This window comes from Capricornis sumatraensis, chromosome 7, assembly GCF_032405125.1.
Source record: "Capricornis sumatraensis isolate serow.1 chromosome 7, serow.2, whole genome shotgun sequence".
Lineage (NCBI taxonomy): Eukaryota > Metazoa > Chordata > Mammalia > Artiodactyla > Bovidae > Capricornis > Capricornis sumatraensis.
The window spans coordinates 2,253,253-2,274,455 of NC_091075.1; positions in this window are offsets into that span (position 1 = coordinate 2,253,253).

Here is a 21,203-nt window from a genome sequence, read left to right on the forward strand (position 1 = left end):
TCAGGATTCCTCTCCCGTCGATACCGGGGCCAAAAACCTTGTGTGGAGTCAGGCCCGGAACCGAGGTTTCCTCTCAGGGGTGACATGGATCTTTGGGTACTTCTGGAGTCTCCCTAGGGGAGTCAGGACTCGTCTCGAGTGGGGGCATGCACGTGCGCTTTCCTTCCAGGCTGTAGCAGCAATGTCACGCTTCCCGTCGCGTGGATCAAAGGATCTGTGGTTTTCCCTCGAGGCTTTCCCACAGGGCTGTCACACGTGCCACCGTGGTGTGAGTCGATCCTCGGCGTGAAAGATGAGCCAGTGCAGGGCAAAGAGGTTCCTCTGGAATGGACTGAGACATCTGGGGGACTCTTGGAATGGTGGTACGACCATGGAGTTCCTCTCGCCTTTCCTGTTGAGAGTGCCTCCTCTTGAGATGCGACGGGAACGCCGGGAATTCTTTCCCGTTGAAAGCAGGGAAAGGATCCCTCATCTCGAGCTACGAGGGGGAAACGGGGCTCCTCTGGATGTGGGCGGGACCATCGTGCTTCCTCTCGAGTGGAGACGGGTATGGCGGTGAACTTCTTGAGTTGCAGCAAGGGTGTGAAAGACCCTTTCGAAGTTCCAGAGGTTAGGTGTCATTAGTCTCCAGACGCCTCATCGGAAATAGGCCTCATCTCGCCTGGAAGGGAGAACTTCCTGGATTTTCTCGAGTTGCGGCAGGTGTTCTCGAGTTACGACGGGGACCTCATGGACCCGCCATGGTGGCCTCAGGAAAGGCCAGTCCCCATGCGAGTTGCTAGGGGGCCTCTCAGGATTCCTCTCCCGTCGATACCGGGGCCAAAAACCTTGTGTGGAGTCAGGGTCGGAACCGAGGTTTCCTCTCAGAGGTGACATGGGACTTTGGGTATTTCTGGAGTCTCCCCAGGGGAGTCAGGCCTCGTCTCGAGTGGGGGCATGCATGTGCGCTTTCCTTCCAGGCTGTAGCAGCAATGTCACGCTTCCCGTCGCGTGGATCAAAGGATCTGTGGTTTTCCCTCGAGGCTTTCCCTCGAGGCTTTGCCACAGGGATGTCCCACGTGCCACCGTGGTGTGAGTCGATCCTCGGCGTGAAAGATGAGCCAGTGCAGGGCAAAGAGGTTCCTCTGGAATGGACTGAGACATCTGGGGGACTCTTGGAATGGTGGTACGACCATGGAGTTCCTCTCGCCTTTCCCGTTGAGAGTGCCTCCTCTTGAGATGCGACGGGAACGCCGGGAATTCTTTCCCGTTGAAAGCAGGGAAAGGATCCCTCATCTCGAGCTACGAGGGGGAAACGGGGCTCCTCTGGATGTGGGCGGGACCATCGTGCTTCCTCTCGAGTGGAGACGGGTATGGCGGTGAACTTCTTGATTTGCAGCAAGGGTATGAAAGACCCTTTCGAAGTTCCAGAGGTTAGGTGTCATTAGTCTCCAGACGCCTCATCGGAAATAGGCCTCATATCGGCTGGAAGGGAGAACTTCCTGGATTTTCTCGAGTTGCGGCAGGTGTTCTCGAGTTACGACGGGGACCTCAGGGACCCGCCATGGTGGCCTCAGGAAAGGCCATTCCCCATGCGAGTTGCTAGGGGGCCTCTCAGGATTCCTCTCCCGTCGATACCGGGGCCAAAAACCTTGTGTGAAGTCAGGGCCGGAACCGGGGATTCCTCTCAGGGGCTGACATGGATCTTTGGGTACTTCTGGAGTCTCCCCAGGGGAGTGAGGCCTCGTCTCGAGTGGGGGCATGCACGTGCGCTTTCCTTCCAGGCTGTAGCAGCAATGTCACGCTTCTCGTCGCGTGGATCAAAGGATCTGTGGTTTTCCCTCTAGGCTTTCCCTCGAGGCTTTCCCACAGGGTTGTCCCACGTGCCGCCGTGCTGTGAGTCGATCCTCGGCGTGAAAGATTAGCCAGTGCAGGGCAAAGAGGTTCCTCTGGAATGGACTGAGACATCTGGGGGACTCTTGGAATGGTGGTACGACCATGGAGTTCTTCTCGCCTTTCCTGTTGAGAGTGCCTCCTCTTGAGATGCGACGGAAATGCCGGGAATTCTTTCCCGTTAAAAGCAGGGAAAGGATCCCTCATCTCGAGCTACGAGGGGAAACGGGGCTCCTCTGGATGTGGGCGGGACCATCGTGCTTCGTCTCGAGTGGAGACGGGTATGGAGGTGAACTTCTTGTGTTGCAGCAAGGGTGTGAAAGACCCTTTCGAAGTTCCAGAGGTTAGGTGTCATTAGTCTCCAGACGCCTCATTGGAAATAGGCCTCATCTCGCCTGGAATGGAGAACATCCTGGATTTTCTCGAGTTGCGGCAGGTGTTCTCGAGTTACGACGGGGACCTCAGGGAACCGCCCTGGTGGCCTCAGGAAAAGCCAGTCCCCATGCGAGTTGCTAGGGGGCCTCTCAGGATTCCTCTCCTGTCGATACCGGGGCCAAAAACCTTGTTTGGAGTCAGGGCCGGAACCGAGGATTCCTCTCAGGGGCTGACATGGATCTTTGGGTACTTCTGGAGTCTCCCCACTGGAGTCAGGCCTCGTTTCAAGTGGGGGCATGCACGAGCGCTTTTCTTCCAGGCTGTAGCAGCAATGTCACACTTACCTTCGCGTGGATCAAAGGATCTGTGGTTTTCCCTCGAGGCTTTCCCACAGGGCTGTCCCACGTGACACCGTGGTGTGAGTCGATCCTCGGCGTGAAAGATGAGCCAGTGCAGGGCAAAGAGGTTCCTCTGGAATGGACTGAGACATCTGGGGGACTCTTGGAATGGTGGTACGACCATGGAGATCCTCTCGCCTTTCCTGTTGAGAGTGCCTCCTCTTGAGATGCGACGGGAACGGCGGGAATTCTTTCCCGTTGAAAGCAGGGAAAGGATCCCTCATCTCGAGCTACGAGGGGGAAACGGGGCTCCTCTGGATGTGGGCGGGACCATCGTGCTTCCTCTCGAGTGGAGACGGGTATGGCGGTGAACTTCTTGAGTTGCAGCAAGGGTGTGAAAGACCCTTTCGAAGTTCCAGAAGTTAGGTGTCATTTATCTCCAGACGCCTCATCGGAAATAGGCCTCATCTCGCCTGGAAGGGAGAACTTCCTGGATTTTCTCGAGTTGCGGCAGGTGTTCTCGAGTTACGACGGGGACCTCAGGGACCCGCCCTGGTGGCCTCAGGAGAGGACAGTCCCCATGCGAGTTGCTAGGGGGCCTCTCGGGATTCCTCTCCCGTCGATACCGGGCCGAAAAACATTTTTTGGAGTCAGGGCCGGAACCGAGGATTCCTCTCAGGGGCTGACATGGATCTTTGGGTACTTCTGCAGTCTCCCCAAGGGAGTCAGGCCTCGTCTCGAGTGGGGGCATGCACGTGCGCTTTCCTTCCAAGCTGTAGCAGCAATGTCACGCTTCCCGTCTCGTGGATCAAAGGATCTGTGGTTTTCCCTCGAGGCTTTCCCTCGAGGCTTTCCCACAGGGCTGTCACACGTGCCACCGTGGTGTGAGTCGATCCTCGGCGTGAAAGATGAGCCAGTGCAGGGCAAAGAGGTTCCTCTGGAATGGACTGAGACATCTGGGGGACTCTTGGAATGGTGGTACGACCATGGAGTTCCTCTCGCCTTTCCTGTTGAGAGTGCCTCCTCTTGAGATGCGACGGGAACGCCGGGAATTCTTTCCCGTTGAAAGCAGGGAAAGGATCCCTCATCTCGTGCTACGAGGGGGAAACGGGGCTCCTCTGGATGTGGGCGGGACCATCGTGCTTCCTCTCGAGTGGAGACGGGTATGGCGGTGAACTTCTTGAGTTGCAGCAAGGGTGTGAAAGACCCTTTCGAAGTTCCAGAGGTTAGATGTCATTAGTCTCCAGACGCCTTATCGGAAATAGGCCTCATCTCGCCTGGAAGGGAGAACTTCCTGGATTTTCTCGAGTTGCGGCAGGTGTTCTCGAGTTACGACGGGGACCTCAGGGACCCGCCCTGGTGGCCTCAGGAGAGGACAGTCCCCATGCGAGGTGCTAGGGGGCCTCTCGGGATTTCTCTCCCGTCAATACCGGCGCCAAAAACCTTGTGTGAATTCAGGGCCGGAACCGAGGATTCCTCTCAGGGGCTGACATGGATCTTTGGGTACTTGTGGAGTCTCCCCAGGGGAGTCAGGCCTCGTCTCGAGTGGGGGCATGCACGTGCGCTTTCCTTCCAGGCTGTAGCAGCAATGTCACGCTTCCCGTCGCGTGGATCAAAGGATCTGTGGTTTTCCCTCGAGGCTTTCCCTCGAGGCTTTCCCACAGGGCTGTCCCACGTGCCACCGTGGTGTGAGTCGATCCTCGGCGTGAAAGATGAGCCAGTTCAGGGCAAAGAGGTTCCTCTGGAATGGACTGAGACATCTGGGGGACTCTTGGAATGGTGGTACGACCATGGAGTTCCTCTCGCCTTTCCTGTTGAGAGTGCCTCCTCTTGAGATGCGACGGGAACGGCGGGAATTCTTTCCCGTTGAAAGCAGGGAAAGGATCCCTCATCTCGAGCTACGAGGGGGAAACGGGGCTCCTCTGGATGTGGGCGGGACCATCGTGCTTCCTCTCGAGTGGAGACGGGTATGGCGGTGAACTTCTTGAGTTGCAGCAAGGGTGTGAAAGACCCTTTCGAAGTTCCAGAAGTTAGGTGTCATTTATCTCCAGACGCCTCATCGGAAATAGGCCTCATCTCGCCTGGAAGGGAGAACTTCCTGGATTTTCTCGAGTTGCGGCAGGTGTTCTCGAGTTACGACGGGGACCTCAGGGACCCGCCCTGGTGGCCTCAGGAGAGGACAGTCCCCATGCGAGTTGCTAGGGGGCCTCTCGGGATTCCTCTCCCGTCGATACCGGGCCGAAAAACATTTTTTGGAGTCAGGGCCGGAACCGAGGATTCCTCTCAGGGGCTGACATGGATCTTTGGGTACTTCTGCAGTCTCCCCAAGGGAGTCAGGCCTCGTCTCGAGTGGGGGCATGCACGTGCGCTTTCCTTCCAAGCTATAGCAGCAATGTCACGCTTCCCGTCTCGTGGATCAAAGGATCTGTGGTTTTCCCTCGAGGCTTTCCCTCGAGGCTTTCCCACAGGGCTGTCCCACGTGCCACCGTGGTGTGAGTCGATCCTCGGCGTGAAAGATGAGCCAGTGCAGGGCAAAGAGGTTCCTCTGGAATGGACTGAGACATCTGGGGGACTCTTGGAATGGTGGTACGACCATGGAGTTCCTCTCGCCTTTCCTGTTGAGAGTGCCTCCTCTTGAGATGCGACGGGAACGCCGGGAATTCTTTCCCGTTGAAAGCAGGGAAAGGATCCCTCATCTCGTGCTACGAGGGGGAAACGGGGCTCCTCTGGATGTGGGCGGGACCATCGTGCTTCCTCTCGAGTGGAGACGGGTATGGCGGTGAACTTCTTGAGTTGCAGCAAGGGTGTGAAAGACCCTTTCGAAGTTCCAGAGGTTAGATGTCATTAGTCTCCAGACGCCTTATCGGAAATAGGCCTCATCTCGCCTGGAAGGGAGAACTTCCTGGATTTTCTCGAGTTGCGGCAGGTGTTCTCGAGTTACGACGGGGACCTCAGGGACCCGCCCTGGTGGCCTCAGGAGAGGACAGTCCCCATGCGAGGTGCTAGGGGGCCTCTCGGGATTCCTCTCCCGTCGATACCGGGGCCAAAAACCTTGTGTGGCGTCAGGGCCGGAACCGAGGATTCCTCTCAGGGGCTGACATGGATCTTTGGGTACTTCTGGAGTCTCCCCAGGGGAGTCAGGCCTCGTCTCGAGTGGGGGCATGCACGTGCGCTTTCCTTCCAGGCTGTAGCAGCAATGTCATTCTTCCCGTCGCGTGGATCAAAGGATCTGTGGTTTTCCCTCGAAGCTTTCCCTAGAGGCTTTCCCACAGGGCTGTCCCACGTGCCACCGTGGTGTGAGTCGATCCTCGGCGTGAAAGATGAGCCAGTGCAGGGCAAAGAGGTTCCTCTGGAATGGACTGAGACATCTGGGGGACTCTTGGAATGGTGGTACGACCATGGAGTTCCTCTCGCCTTTCCTGTTGAGAGTGCCTCCTCTTGAGATGCGACGGGAATGCCGGGAATTCTTTCCCGTTGAAAGCAGGGAAAGGATCCCTCATCTCGAGCTCCGAGGGGGAAACGGGGCTCCTCTGGATGTGGGCGGGACCATCGTGCTTCCTCTCGAGTGGAGACGGGTATGGCGGTAAACTTCTTGAGTTGGAGCAAGGGTGTGAAAGACCCTTTCGAAGTTCCAGAGGTTAGGTGTCATTAGTCTCCAGACGCCTCATCGGAAATAGGCCTCATCTCGCCTGGAAGGGAGAACTTCCTGCATTTTCTCGAGTTGCGGCAGGTGTTCTCGAGTTACGACGGGGACCTCAGGGACCCGCCCTGGTGGCCTCAGGAGAGGCCAGTCCCCATGCGAGTTGCTAGGGGGCCTCTCGGGATTCCTCTCCCGTCGATACCGGGTCCAAAAACCTTGTGTGGTGTCAGGGCCGGAACCGAGGATTCCTCTCAAGTGCTGACATGGATCTTTGGGTACTTCTGGAGTCTCCCCAGGGGAGTCAGGCCTCGTCTCGTGTGGGGGCATGCACTTGCGCTTTCCTTCCAGGCTGTAGCAGCAATGTCACGCTTCCCGTGGCATGGATCAAAGGATCTGTGGTTTTCCCTTGAGGCTTTCCCTCGAGGCTTTCCCACAGGGCTGTCCCACGTGCCACCGTGGTGTGAGTCGATCCTCGGCATGAAAGATGAGCCAGTGCAGGGCAAAGAGGTTCCTCTGGAATGGACTGAGACATCTTGGGGACTCTTGGAATGGTGGTACGACCATGGAGTTCCTCTCGCCTTTCCTGTTGAGAGTGCCTCCTCTTGAGATGCGACGGGAACGCCGGGAATTCTTTCCCGTTGAAAGCAGGGAAAGGATCCCTCATCTCGATCTACGAGGGGGAAACGGGACTCCTCTGGATGTGGGCTGGACCATCGTGCTTCCTCCCGAGTGGAGACGGGTATGGCGGTGAACTTCTTGAGTTGCAGCAAGGGTGTGAAAGACCCTTTCGAAGTTCCAGAAGTTAGGTGTCATTTATCTCCAGACGCCTCATCGGAAATAGGCCTCATCTCGCCTGGAAGGGAGAACTTCCTGGATTTTCTCGAGTTGCGGCAGGTGTTCTCGAGTTACGACGGGGACCTCAGGGACCCGCCCTGGTGGCCTCAGGAGAGGCCAGTCCCCATGCGAGTTGCTAGGGGGCCTCTCGGGATTCCTCTCCCGTCGATACCGGGCCGAAAAACATTTTTTGTAGTCAGGGCCGGAATCGAGGATTCCTCTCAGGGGCTGACATGGATCTTTGGGTACTTCTGGTGTGTCCCCAAGGGAGTCAGGCCTCGTCTCGAGTCGGGGCATGCACGTGCGCTTTCCTTCCAGGCTGTAGCAGCAATGTCACGCTTCCCGTCGCGTGGATCAAAGGATCTGTGGTTTTCCCTCGAGGCTTTCCCTCGAGGCTTTCCCACAGGGCTGTCCCACGTGCCACCGTGGTGTGAGTCGATCCTCGGCGTGAACGATGAGCCAGTGCAGGGCAAAGAGGTTCCTCTGGAATGGACTGAGACATCTGGGGGACTCTTGGAATGGTGGTACGACCATGGAGTTCCTCTCGCCTTTCCTGTTGAGAGTGCCTCCTCTTGAGATGCGACGGGAACGCCGGGAATTCTTTCCCGTTGAAAGAAGGGAAAGGATCCCTCATCTCGAGCTCCGAGGGGGAAACGGGGCTCCTCTGGATGTTGGCGGGTCCATCGTGCTTCCTCTCGAGTGGAGACGGGTATGGCGGTGAACTTCTTGAGTTGCAGCAAGGGTGTGAAAGACCCTTTCGAAGTTCCAGAGGTTAGGTGTCATTAGTCTCCAGACGCCTCATCGGAAATAGGCCTCATCTCGCCTGGAATGGAGAACTTCCTGGATTTTCTCGAGTTGCGGCAGGTGTTCTCGAGTTACGACGGGGACCTCAGGGACCCGCCCTGGTGGCCTCAGGAGAGGCCAGTCCCCATGCGAGTTGCTAGGGGGCCTCTCGGGATTCCTCTCCCGTTGATACCAGGGCCAAAAACCTTGTGTGGAGTCAGGGCCGGAAGCGAGGATTCCTCTCAGGGGCTGACATGGATCTTTGGGTACTTCTGCAGTCTCCCCAAGGGAGTCAGGCCTCGTCTCGAGTGGGGGCATGCACGTGCGCTTTCCTTCCAGGCTGTAGCAGCAATGTCACGCTTCCCGTCTCGTGGATCAAAGGATCTGTGGTTTTCCCTCGAGGCTTTCCCTCGAGGCTTTCCCACAGGGCTGTCCCACGTGCCACCGTGGTGTGAGTCGATCCTCGGCGTGAAAGATGAGCCAGTGCAGGGCAAAGAGGTTCCTCTGGAATGGACTGAGACATCTGGGGGACTCTTGGAATGGTGGTACGACCATGGAGTTCCTCTCGCCTTTCCTGTTGAGAGTGCCTCCTCTTGAGATGCGACGGGAACGCCGGGAATTCTTTCCCGTTGAAAGCAGGGAAAGGATCCCTCATCTCGAGCTACGAGGGGGAAACGGGGCTCCTCTGGATGTGGGCGGGACCATCGTGCTTCCTCTCGAGTGGAGACGGGTATGGCGGTGAACTTCTTGAGTTGCAGCAAGGGTGTGAAAGACCCTTTCGAAGTTCCAGAGGTTAGATGTCATTAGTCTCCAGACGCCTTATCGGAAATAGGCCTCATCTCGCCTGGAAGGGAGAACTTCCTGGATTTTCTCGAGTTGCGGCAGGTGTTCTCGAGTTACGACGGGGACCTCAGGGACCCGCCCTGGTGGCCTCAGGAGAGGACAGTCCCCATGCGAGGTGCTAGGGGGCCTCTCGGGATTCCTCTCCCGTCGATACCGGCGCCAAAAACCTTGTGTGAAGTCAGGGCCGGAACCGAGGATTCCTCTCAGGGGCTGACATGGATCTTTGGGTACTTGTGGAGTCTCCCCAGGGGAGTCAGGCCTCGTCTCGAGTGGGGGCATGCACGTGCGCTTTCCTTCCAGGCTGTAGCAGCAATGTCACGCTTCCCGTCCCGTGGATCAAAGGATCTGTGGTTTTCCCTCGAGGCTTTCCCTCGAGGCTTTCCCACAGGGCTGTCCCACGTGCCACCGTGGTGTGAATCGATCCTCGTCGTGAAAGATGAGCCAGTGCAGGGCAAAGAGGTTCCTCTGGAATGGACTGAGACATCTGGGGGACTCTTGGAATGGTGGTACGACCATGGAGTTCCTCTCGCCTTTCCTGTTGAGAGTGCCTCCACTTGAGATGCGACTGGAACGCCGGGAATTCTTTCCCGTTGTAAGCAGGGAAAGGATCCCTCATCTCGAGCTCCGAGGGGGAAACGGGGCTCCTCTGGATGTGGGCGGGAACATCGTGCTTCCTCTGGAGTGGAGACGGGTATGGCGGTGAACTTCTTGAGTTGCAGCAAGGATGTGAAAGACCCTTTCGAAGTTCCAGAGGTTAGGTGTCATTAGTCTCCAGACGCTTCATCGGAAATAGGCCTCATCTCGCCTGGAAGGGAGAACTTCCTGGATTTTCTCGAGTTGCGGCAGGTGTTCTCGAGTTACGACGGGGACCTCAGGGACACGCCCTGGTGGCCTCAGGAGAGGCCAGTCCCCATGCGAGTTGCTATGGGGCCTATCGGGATTCCTCTCCCGTCGATACCGGGGCCAAAAACCTTGTGTGGCGTCAGGGCCGGAACCGAGGATTCCTCTCAGAGGCTGACATGGATCTTTGGGTACTTCTGGAGTCTCCCCAGGGGAGTCAGGCCTCGTCTCGAGTGGGGGCATGCACGTGCGCTTTCCTTCCAGGCTGTAGCAGCAATGTCATTCTTCCCGTCGCGTGGATCAAAGGATCTGTGGTTTTCCCTCGAAGCTTTCCCTAGAGGCCTTCCCACAGGGCTGTCCCACGTGCCACCGTGGTGTGAGTCGATTCTCGGCGTGAAAGATGAGCCAGTGTAGGGCAAAGAGGTTCCTCTGGAATGGACTGAGACATCTGGCGGACTCTTGGAATGGTGGTACGACCATGGAGTTCCTCTCGCCTTTCCTGTTGAGAGTGCCTCCTCTTGAGATGCGACGGGAACGCCGGGAATTCTTTCCCGTTGAAAGCAGGGAAAGGATCCCTCATCTCGAGCTCCGAGGGGGAAACGGGGCTCCTCTGGATGTGGGCGGGACCATCGTGCTTCCTCTCGAGTGGAGACGGGTATGGCGGTAAACTTCTTGAGTTGCAGCAAGGGTGTGAAAGACCCTTTCGAAGTTCCAGAGGTTAGGTGTCATTAGTCTCCAGACGCCTCATCGGAAATAGGCCTTATCTCGCCTGGAAGGGAGAACTTCCTGCATTTTCTCGAGTTGCGGCAGGTGTTCTCGAGTTACGACGGGGACCTCAGGGACCCGCCCTGGTGGCCTCAGGAGAGGCCAGTCCCCATGCGAGTTGCTAGGGGGCCTCTCGGGATTCCTCTCCCGTCGATACCGGGTCCAAAAACCTTGTGTGGTGTCAGGGCCGGAATCGAGGAATCCTCTCAGGTGCTGACATGGATCTTTGGGTACTTCTGGAGTCTCCCCAGGGGAGTCAGGCCTCGTCTCGTGTGGGGGCATGCACTTGCGCTTTCCTTCCAGGCTGTAGCAGCAATGTCACGCTTCCCGTGGCGTGGATCAAAGGATCTGTGGTTTTCCCTTGAGGCTTTCCCTCGAGGCTTTCCCACAGGGCTGTCCCACGTGCCACCGTGGTGTGAGTCGATCCTCGGCGTGAAAGATGAGCCAGTGCAGGGCAAAGAGGTTCCTCTGGAATGGACTGAGACATCTGGGGGACTCTTGGAATGGTGGTACGACCATGGAGTTCCTCTCGCCTTTCCTGTTGAGAGTGCCTCCTCTTGAGATGCGACGGGAACGCCGGGAATTCTTTCCCGTTGAAAGTAGGGAAAGGATCCCTCATCTCGAGCTACGAGGGGGAAACGGGACTCCTCTGGATGTGGGCGGGACCATCGTGCTTCCTCCCGAGTGGAGACGGGTATGGCGATGAACTTCTTGAGTTGCAGCAAGGGTGTGAAAGACCCTTTCGAAGTTCCAGAAGTTAGGTGTCATTTATCTCCAGACGCCTCATCGGAAATAGGCCTCATCTCGCCTGGAAGGGAGAACTTCCTGGATTTTCTCGAGTTGCGGCAGGTGTTCTCGAGTTACGACGGGGACCTCAGGGACCCGCCCTGGTGGCCTCAGGAGAGGCCAGTCCCCATGCGAGTTGCTAGGGGGCCTCTCGGTATTCCTCTCCCGTCGATACCGGGCCCAAAAACATTTTTGGGAGTCAGGGCCGGAACCGAGGATTCCTCTCAGGGGCTGACATGGATCTTTGGGTACTTCTGCAGTCTCCCCAAGGGAGTCAGGCCTCGTCTCGAGTCGGGGCATGCACGTGCGCTTTCCTTCCAGGCTGTAGCAGCAATGTCACGCTTCCTGTCTCGTGGATCAAAGGATCTGTGGTTTTCCCTCGAGGCTTTCCCTCGAGGCTTTCCCACAGGGCTGTCCCACGTGCCACCGTGGTGTGAGTCGATCCTCGGCGTGAAAGATGAGCCAGTGCAGGGCAAAGAGGTTCCTCTGGAATGGACTGAGACATCTGGGGGACTCTTGGAATGGTGGTACGACCATGGAGTTCCTCTCGCCTTTCCTGTTGAGAGTGCCTCCTCTTGAGATGTGACGGGAACGCCTTGAATTCTTTCCCGTTGAAAGCAGGGAAAGGATCCCTCATCTCGAGCTCCGAGGGGGAAACGGGGCTCCTCTGGATGTGGGCGGGACCATCGTGCTTCCTCTCGAGTGGAGACGGGTATGGCGGTGAACTTCTTGAGTTGCAGCAAGGGTGTGAAAGACCCTTTCGAAGTTCCAGAGGTTAGGTGTCATTAGTCTCCAGACGCCTCATCGGAAATAGGCCTCATCTCGCCTGGAAGGGAGAACTTCCTGGATTTTCTCGAGTTGCGGCAGGTGTTCTCGAGTTACGACGGGGACCTCAGGGACCCGCCCTGGTGGCCTCAGGAGAGGCCAGTCCCCATGCGAGGTGCTAGGGGGCCTCTCGGGATTCCTCTCCCGTCGATACCGGCGCCAAAAACCTTGTGTGAAGTCAGGGCCGGAACCGAGGATTCCTCTCAGGGGCTGACATGGATCTTTGGGTACTTGTGGAGTCTCCCCAGGGGAGTCAGGCCTCGTCTCGAGTGGGGGCATGCACGTGCGCTTTCCTCCCAGGCTGTATCAGCAATGTCACTCTTCCCATCACGTGGATCAAAGGATCTGTGGTTTTCCCTCGAGGCTTTCCCTCGAGGCTTTCCCACAGGGCTGTCCCACGTGCCACCGTGGTGTGAGTCGATCCTCGGCGTGAAAGATGAGCCAGTGCAGGGCAAAGAGGTTCCTCTGGAATGGACTGAGACATCTGGGGGACTCTTGGAATGGTGGTACGACCATGGAGTTCCTCTCGCCTTTCCTGTTGAGAGTGCCTCCTCTTGAGATGCGACGGGAACGCCGGGAATTCTTTCCCGTTGAAAGTAGGGAAAGGAACCCTCATCTCGAGCTACGAGGGGGAAACGGGACTCCTCTGGATGTGGGCGGGACCATCGTGCTTCCTCCCGAGTGGAGACGGGTATGGCGGTGAACTTCTTGAGTTGCAGCAAGGGTGTGAAAGACCCTTTCGAAGTTCCAGAAGTTAGGTGTCATTTATCTCCAGACGCCTCATTGGAAATAGGCCTCATCTCGCCTGGAAGGGAGAACTTCCTGGATTTTCTCGAGTTGCGGCAGGTGTTCTCGAGTTACGGCGGGGACCTCAGGGACCCGCCCTGGTGGCCTCAGGAGAGGCCAGTCCCCATGCGAGTTGCTAGGGGGCCTCTCGGTATTCCTCTCCCGTCGATACAGGGCCGAAAAATATTTTTTGGAGTCAGGGCCGGAACCGAGGATTCCTCTCAGGGGCTGACATGGATCTTTGGGTACTTCTGCAGTCTCCCCAAGGGAGTCAGGCCTCGTCTCGAGTGGGGGCATGCACGTGCGCTTTCCTTCCAGGCTGTAGCAGCAATGTCAATTTTCCCGTCGCGTGGATCAAAGGATCTGTGGTTTTACCTCGAAGCTTTCCCTAGAGGCTTTCCCACAGGGCTGTCCCACGTGCCACCGTGGTGTGAGTCGATCCTCGGCGTGAAAGATGAGCCAGTGCAGGGCAAAGAGGTTCCTCTGGAATGGACTGAGACATCTGGGGGACTCTTGGAATGGTGGTACGACCATGGAGTTCCTCTCGCCTTTCCTGTTGAGAGTGCCTCCTCTTGAGATGCGACGGGAACGCCGGGAATTCTTTCCCGTTGAAAGCAGGGAAAGGATCCCTCATCTCGAGCTCCGAGGGGGAAACGGGGCTCCTCTGGATGTGGGCGGGACCATCGTGCTTCCTCTCGAGTGGAGACGGGTATGGCGGTAAACTTCTTGAGTTGCAGCAAGGGTGTGAAAGACCCTTTCGAAGTTCCAGAGGTTAGGTGTCATTAGTCTCCAGACGCTTCATCGGAAATAGGCCTCATCTCGCGTGGAAGGGAGAACTTCCTGGATTTTCTCGAGTTGCGGCAGGTGTTCTCGAGTTACGACGGGGACCTCAGGGACCCGCCCTGGTGGCCTCAGGAGAGGCCAGTCCCCATGCGAGTTGCTAGGGGGCCTATCGGGATTCCTCTCCCGTCGATACTGGGGCCAAAAACCTTGTGTGGCGTCAGGGCCGGAACCGAGGATTCCTCTCAGGGGCTGACATGGATCTTTGGGTACTTCTGGAGTCTCCCCAGGGGAGTCAGGCCTCGTCTTGAGTGGGGGCATGCACGTGCGCTTTCCTTCCAGGCTGTAGCAGCAATGTCAATCTTCCCGTCGCGTGGATCAAAGGATCTGTGGTTTTACCTCGAAGCTTTCCCTAGAGGCTTTCCCACAGGGCTGTCCCACGTGCCACCGTGGTGTGAGTCGATCCTCGGCGTGAAAGATGAGCCAGTGCAGGGCAAAGAGGTTCCTCTGGAATGGACTGAGACATCTGGGGGACTCGTGGAATGGTGGTACGACCATGGAGTTCCTCTCGCCTTTCCTGTTGAGAGTGCCTCCTCTTGAGATGCGACGGGAACGCCGGGAATTCTTTCCCGTTGAAAGCAGGGAAAGGATCCCTCATCTCGAGCTCCGAGGGGGAAACGGGGCTCCTCTGGATGTGGGCGGGACCATCGTGCTTCCTCTCGAGTGGAGACGGGTATGGCGGTAAACTTCTTGAGTTGCAGCAAGGGTGTGAAAGACCCTTTCGAAGTTCCAGAGGTTAGGTGTCATTAGTCTCCAGACGCCTCATCGGAAATAGGCCTAATCTCGCCTGGAAGGGAGAACTTCCTGGATTTTCTCGAGTTGCGGCAGGTGTTCTCGAGTTACGACGGGGACCTCAGGGACCCGCCCTGGTGGCCTCAGGAGAGGCCAGTCCCCATGCGAGTTGCTAGGGGGCCTCTCGGGATTCCTCTCCCGTCGATACCGGGTCCAAAAACCTTGTGTGGAGTCAGGGCCGGAACCGAGGATTCCTCTCAGGTGCTGACATGGATCTTTGGGTATTTCTGGAGTCTCCCCAGGGGAGTCAGGCCTCGTCTCGTGTGGGGGCATGCACTTGCACTTTCCTTCCAGGCTGTAGCAGCAATGTCAGGCTTCGCGTGGCGTGGATCAAAGGATCTGTGGTTTTCCCTCGAGGCTTTCCCTCGAGGCTTTCCCACAGGGCTGTCCCACGTGCCACCGTGGTGTGAGTCGATCCTCGGCGTGAAAGATGAGCCAGTGCAGGGCAAAGAGGTTCCTCTGGAATGGACTGAGACATCTGGGGGACTCTTGGAATGGTGGTACGACCATGGAGTTCCTCTCGCCTTTCCTGTTGAGAGTGCCTCCACTTGAGATGCGACGGGAACGCCGGGAATACTTTCCCGTTGAAAGCAGGGAAAGGATACCTCATCTCGAGCTACGAGGGGGAAACGGGACTCCTCTGGATGTGGGCGGGACCATCGTGCTTCCTCCCGAGTTGAGACGGGTATGGCGGTGAACTTCTTGAGTTGCAGCAAGGGTGTGAAAGACCCTTTCGAAGTTCCAGAAGTTAGGTGTCATTTATCTCCAGACGCCTCATCGGAAATAGGCCTCATCTCGCCTGGAAGGGAGAACTTCCTGGATTTTCTCGAGTTGCGGCAGGTGTTCTCGAGTTACGACGGGGACCTCAGGGACTCGCCCTGGTGGCCTCAGGAGAGGCCAGTCCCCATGCGAGTTGCTAGGGGGCCTCTCGGGATTCCTTTCCCGTCGATACCGGGCCCAAAAACATTTTTTGGAGTCAGGGCCGGAACCGAGGATTCCTCTCAGGGGCTGACATGGACCTTTGGGTACTTCTGGAGTGTCCCCAAGGGAGTCAGGCCTCGTCTCGAGTCGGGGCATGCACGTGCGCTTTCCTTCCAGGCTGTAGCAGCAATGTCACGCTTCCTGTCGCGTGGATCAAAGGATCTGTGGTTTTCCCTCGAGGCTTTCCCTCGAGGCTTTCCCACAGGGCTGTCCCACGTGCCACCGTGGTGTGAGTCGATCCTCGGCGTGAAAGATGAGCCAGTGCAGGGCAAAGAGGTTCCTCTGGAATGGACTGAGACATCTGGGGGACTCTTGGAATGGTGGTACGACCATGGAGTTCCTCTCGCCTTTCCTGTTGAGAGTGCCTCCTCTTGAGATGCGACGGGAACGCCGGGAATTCATTCCCGTTGATAGCAGGGAAAGGATCCCTCATCTCGAGCTCCGAGGGGGAAACGGGGCTCCTCTGGATGTTGGCGGTTCCATCGTGCTTCCTCTCGAGTGGAGACGGGTATGGCGGTGAACTTCTTGAGTTGCAGCAAGGGTGTGAAAGACCCTTTCGAAGTTCCAGAGGTTAGATGTCATTAGTCTCCAGACGCCTTATGGGAAATAGGCCTCATCTCGCCTGGAAGGGAGAACTTCCTGGATTTTCTCGAGTTGCGGCAGGTGTTCTCGAGTTACGACGGGGACCTCAGGGACCCGCCCTGGTGGCCTCAGGAGAGGACAGTCCCCATGCGAGGTGCTAGGGGGCCTCTCGGGATTCCTCTCCCGTCGATACCGGCGCCAAAAACCTTGTGTGAAGTCAGGGCCGGAACCGAGGATTCCTCTCAGGGGCTGACATGGATCTTTGGGTACTTGTGGAGTCACCCCAGGGGAGTCAGGCCTCGTCTCGAGTGGGGGCATGCACGTGCGCTTTCCTTCCAGGCTGTAGCAGCAATGTCACGCTTCCCGTCCCGTGGATCAAAGGATCTGTGGTTTTCCCTCGAGGCTTTCCCTCGAGGCTTTCCCACAGGGCTGTCCCACGTGCCACCGTGGTGTGAATCGATCCTCGGCGTGAAAGATGAGCCAGTGCAGGGCAAAGAGGTTCCTCTGGAATGGACTGAGACATCTGGGGGACTCTTGGAATGGTGGTACGACCATGGAGTTCCTCTCGCCTTTCCTGTTGAGAGTGCCTCCACTTGAGATGCGACTGGAACTCCGGGAATTCTTTCCCGTTGTAAGCAGGGAAAGGATCCCTCATCTCGAGCTCCGAGGGGGAAACGGGGCTCCTCTGGATGTGGGCGGGAACATCGTGCTTCCTCTCGAGTGGAGACGGGTATGGCGGTTAACTTCTTGAGTTGCAGCAAGGATGTGAAAGACCCTTTCGAAGTTCCAGAGGTTAGGTGTCATTAGTCTCCAGACGCTTCATCGGAAATAGGCCTCATCTCGCCTGGAAGGGAGAACTTCCTGGATTTTCTCGAGTTGCGGCAGGTGTTCTCGAGTTACGACGGGGACCTCAGGGACACGCCCTGGTGGCCTCAGGAGAGGCCAGTCCCCATGCGAGTTGCTATGGGGCCTATCGGGATTCCTCTCCCGTCGATACCGGGGCCAAAAACCTTGTGTGGCGTCAGGGCCGGAACCGAGGATTCCTCTCAGAGGCTGACATGGATCTTTGGGTACTTCTGGAGTCTCCCCAGGGGAGTCAGGCCTCGTCTCGAGTGGGGGCATGCACGTGCGCTTTCCTTCCAGGCTGTAGCAGCAATGTCATTCTTCCCGTCGCGTGGATCAAAGGATCTGTGGTTTTCCCTCGAAGCTTTCCCTAGAGGCCTTCCCACAGGGCTGTCCCACGTGCCACCGTGGTGTGAGTCGATTCTCGGCGTGAAAGATGAGCCAGTGTAGGGCAAAGAGGTTCCTCTGGAATGGACTGAGACATCTGGCGGACTCTTGGAATGGTGGTACGACCATGGAGTTCCTCTCGCCTTTCCTGTTGAGAGTGCCTCCTCTTGAGATGCGACGGGAACGCCGGGAATTCTTTCCCGTTGAAAGCAGGGAAAGGATCCCTCATCTCGAGCTCCGAGGGGGAAACGGGGCTCCTCTGGATGTGGGCGGGACCATCGTGCTTCCTCTCGAGTGGAGACGGGTATGGCGGTAAACTTCTTGAGTTGCAGCAAGGGTGTGAAAGACCCTTTCGAAGTTCCAGAGGTTAGGTGTCATTAGTCTCCAGACGCCTCATCGGAAATAGGCCTTATCTCGCCTGGAAGGGAGAACTTCCTGCATTTTATCGAGTTGCGGCAGGTGTTCTCGAGTTACGACGGGGACCTCAGGGACCCGCCCTGGTGGCCTCAGGAGAGGCCAGTCCCCATGCGAGTTGCTAGGGGGCCTCTCGGGATTCCTCTCCCGTCGATACCGGGTCCAAAAACCTTGTGTGGTGTCAGGGCCGGAATCGAGGAATCCTCTCAGGTGCTGACATGGATCTTTGGGTACTTCTGGAGTCTCCCCAGGGGAGTCAGGCCTCGTCTCGTGTGGGGGCATGCACTTGCGCTTTCCTTCCAGGCTGTAGCAGCAATGTCACGCTTCCCGTGGCGTGGATCAAAGGATCTGTGGTTTTCCCTTGAGGCTTTCCCTCGAGGCTTTCCCACAGGGCTGTCCCACGTGCCACCGTGGTGTGAGTCGATCCTCGGCGTGAAAGATGAGCCAGTGCAGGGCAAAGAGGTTCCTCTGGAATGGACTGAGACATCTGGGGGACTCTTGGAATGGTGGTACGACCATGGAGTTCCTCTCGCCTTTCCTGTTGAGAGTGCCTCCTCTTGAGATGCGACGGGAACGCCGGGAATTCTTTCCCGTTGAAAGTAGGGAAAGGATCCCTCATCTCGAGCTACGAGGGGGAAACGGGACTCCTCTGGATGTGGGCGGGACCATCGTGCTTCCTCCCGAGTGGAGACGGGTATGGCGGTGAACTTCTTGAGTTGCAGCAAGGGTGTGAAAGACCCTTTCGAAGTTCCAGAAGTTAGGTGTCATTTATCTCCAGACGCCTCATCGGAAATAGGCCTCATCTCGCCTGGAAGGGAGAACTTCCTGGATTTTCTCGAGTTGCGGCAGGTGTTCTCGAGTTACGACGGGGACCTCAGGGACCCGCCCGGGTGGCCTCAGGAGAGGCCAGTCCCCATGCGAGTTGCTAGGGGGCCTCTCGGTATTCCTCTCCCGTCGATACCGGGCCGAAAAACATTTTTTGGAGTCAGGGCCGGAACCGAGGATTCCTCTCAGGGGCTGACATGGATCTTTGGGTACTTCTGCAGTCTCCCCAAGGGAGTCAGGCCTCGTCTCGAGTCGGGGCATGCACGTGCGCTTTCCTTCCAGGCTGTAGCAGCAATGTCACGCTTCCTGTCTCGTGGATCAAAGGATCTGTGGTTTTCCCTCGAGGCTTTCCCTCGAGGCTTTCCCACAGGGCTGTCCCACGTGCCACCGTGGTGTGAGTCGATCCTCGGCGTGAAAGATGAGCCAGTGCAGGGCAAAGAGGTTCCTCTGGAATGGACTGAGACATCTGGGGGACTCTTGGAATGGTCGTACGACCATGGAGTTCCTCTCGCCTTTCCTGTTGAGAGTGCCTCCTCTTGAGATGTGACGGGAACGCCTTGAATTCTTTCCCGTTGAAAGCAGGGAAAGGATCCCTCATCTCGAGCTACGAGGGGGAAACGGGGCTCCTCTGGATGTGGGCGGGACCATCGTGCTTCCTCTCGAGTGGAGACGGGTATGGCGGTGAACTTCTTGAGTTGCAGCAAGGGTGTGAAAGACCCTTTCGAAGTTCCAGAGGTTAGGTGTCATTAGTCTCCAGACGCCTCATCGGAAATAGGCCTCATCTCGCCTGGAAGGGAGAACTTCCTGGATTTTCTCGAGTTGCGGCAGGTGTTCTCGAGTTACGACGGGGACCTCAGGGACCCGCCCTGGTGGCCTCAGGAGAGGCCAGTCCCCATGCGAGGTGCTAGGGGGCCTCTCGGGATTCCTCTCCCGTCGATACCGGCGCCAAAAACCTTGTGTGAAGTCAGGGCCGGAACCGAGGATTCCTCTCAGGGGCTGACATGGATCTTTGGGTACTTGTGGAGTCTCCCCAGGGGAGTCAGGCCTCGTCTCGAGTGGGGGCATGCACGTGCGCTTTCCTCCCAGGCTGTATCAGCAATGTCACTCTTCCCATCACGTGGATCAAAGGATCTGTGGTTTTCCCTCGAGGCTTTCCCTCGAGGCTTTCCCACAGGGCTGTCCCACGTGCCACCGTGGTGTGAGTCGATCCTCGGCGTGAAAGATGAGCCAGTGCAGGGCAAAGAGGTTCCTCTGGAATGGACTGAGACATCTGGGGGACTCTTGGAATGGTGGTACGACCATGGAGTTCCTCTCGCCTTTCCTGTTGAGAGTGCCTCCTCTTGAGATGCGACGGGAACGCCGGGAATTCTTTCCCGTTGAAAGCAGGGAAAGGATCCCTCATCTCGAGCTACGAGGGGGAAACGGGGCTCCTCTGTATGTGGGCGGGACCATCGTGCTTCCTCTCGAGTGGAGACGGGTACGGCGGTGAACTTCTTGAGTTGCAGCAAGGGTGTGAAAGACCCTTTCGAAGTTCCAGAGGTTAGGTGTCATTTGTCTCCAGAGGCCTCATCGGAAATAGGCCTCATCTCGCCTGGAAGGGAGAACTTCCTGGATTTTCTCGAGTTGCGGCAGGTGTTCTCGAGTTACGACGGGGACCTCAGGGACCCGCCCTGTTGGCCTCAGGAGAGGCCAGTCCCCATGCGAGTTGCTAGGGGGCCTCTCGGGATTCCTCTCCCGTCGATACCGGGGCAAAAAACCTTGTGTGGAGTCAGGGCCGGAACCGAGGATTCCTCTCAGGGGCTGACATGGATCTTTGGGTACTTGTGGAGTCTCCCCAGGGGAGTCAGGCCTCGTCTCGAGTGGGGGCATACACGTGCGCTTTCCTTCCAGGCTGTAGCAGCAATGTCACGCTTCCCGTCGCGTGGATCAAAGGATCTGTGGTTTTCCCTCGAGGCTTTCCCTCGAGGCTTTCCCACAGGGCTGTCCCACGTGCCACCGTGGTGTGAGTCGATCATCGGCGTGAAAGATGAGCCAGTGCAGGGCAAAGAGGCTCCTCTGGAATGGACTGAGACATCTGGGGGACTCTTGGAATGGTGGTACGACCATGGAGTTCCTCTCGCCTTTCCTGTTGAGAGTGCCTCCTCTTGAGATGCGACGGGAACGCCGGGAATTCTTTCCCGCTGAAAGCAGGGAATGGATCCCTCATCTCGAGCTCCAAGGGGGAAACGGGTCTCCTCTGGATGTGGGCGGGACCATCGTGCTTCCTCTCGAGTGGAGACGGGTATGGCGGTGAACTTCTTGAGTTGCAGCAAGGGTGTGAAAGAGCCTTTCGAAGTTCCAGCGTTTAGGTGTCATTAGTCTCCAGACGCCTCATCGGAAATAGGCCTCATCTCGCCTGGAAGGGAGAACTTCCTGGATTTTCTCGAGTTGCGGCAGGTGTTCTCGAGTTACGACGGGAACCTCAGGGACCCGCCCTGTTGGCCTCAGGAGAGGCCAGTCCCCATGCCAGTTGCTAGGGGGCCTCTCGGGATTCCTCTCCCGTCGATACCGGGGCCAAAAACCTTGTGTGGAGTCAGGGCCGGAACCGAGGATTCCTCTCAGGGGCTGACATGGATCTTTGGGTACTTGTGGAGTCTCCCCAGGGGAGTCAGGCCTCGTCTCGAGTGGGGGCATGCACGTGCGCTTTCCTTCCAGGCTGTAGCAGCAATGTCACGCTTCCCGTCGCGTGGATCAAAGGATCTGTGGTTTTCCCTCGAGGCTTTCCCTCGAGGCTTTCCCACAGGGCTGTCCCACGTGCCACCGTGGTGTGAGTCGATCCTCGGCGTGAAAGATGAGCCAGTGCAGGGCAAAGA